We start from the raw sequence: 688 nt of genomic DNA, 5'->3' as shown, positions 1-688 counted from the left end.
TCAAGGTTTCCTCCAGCGTGTCGGTTCCCACAGAGCAGACCTTTGGTCTGAGACCTGACAGTCCAGATGCCACGCATGCTGCCGCGTGGCGGCGGTGTCGCGGCTTGGGACAAGAGGAGGCCCCACGGTGCGGGCTGGGGCGCCAGGCACCGCGCGGGCGCTGAGGGTGGGGGTGACCCCCACCCCGGGCCGCCGCCGCGCTCCCAGAAAGGGGACAGAACAAGAGGCAAAAAAAAAAAAAAAAGCAGCAGCCTGTGGCACCCGGTATTCCCAGGCGGTCTCCCATCCAAGTACTAACCAGGCCCGACCCTGCTTAGCTTCCGAGACCAGACGAGATCGGGGGCGTTCAGGGTGGTGTGGCCCTAGACGGCGGCGGAGGGCGCCCCTGCCCCGCTCGAGAAGCCGAGCCTCTCTGGGCTTCCCCGCCGCCGCCTCCCGCCCCAGGCCCCGCGCCGGGCCGGGCCGGTTGAGTTCGCCGGCCGGGTCCCGCGGGCTCCCAGGGACGGGGGTGATGGGCGGGGCGGGGCGGGGTGGGGGGCTGTCTCTCTATACACACACACACACACTCACACTCACTCACACAAGATGCGCCTCCACGGCTGGACTCGCCAAGGTGGAGCCCTCCCAGCCCCCCTCGTCTCCTCGCCAGGCCTCCTTCACCTACCCGCTGCCCACCCCCAGCGCGTTG

The 688-nt window shown here is 69.5% G+C and overlaps 1 non-coding gene across 1 annotated transcript; it reads right to left on the bottom strand.

Moving 5' to 3' along the window:
• Positions 1-249: 249 nt before the first annotated feature.
• Positions 250-368, bottom strand: LOC142875861 (5S ribosomal RNA). Its single transcript, XR_012923141.1, has one exon. It is a non-coding gene; the product is annotated as a 5S ribosomal RNA (ribosomal RNA).
• Between the last annotated feature and the right edge of the window lie 320 nt (positions 369-688).

Source organism: Microcebus murinus, chromosome 14 (assembly GCF_040939455.1).
Source record: "Microcebus murinus isolate Inina chromosome 14, M.murinus_Inina_mat1.0, whole genome shotgun sequence".
NCBI lineage: Eukaryota > Metazoa > Chordata > Mammalia > Primates > Cheirogaleidae > Microcebus > Microcebus murinus.
Note: the sequence above shows the minus strand (reverse complement) of the source record. Positions and strands in the feature narration are given on the sequence as shown.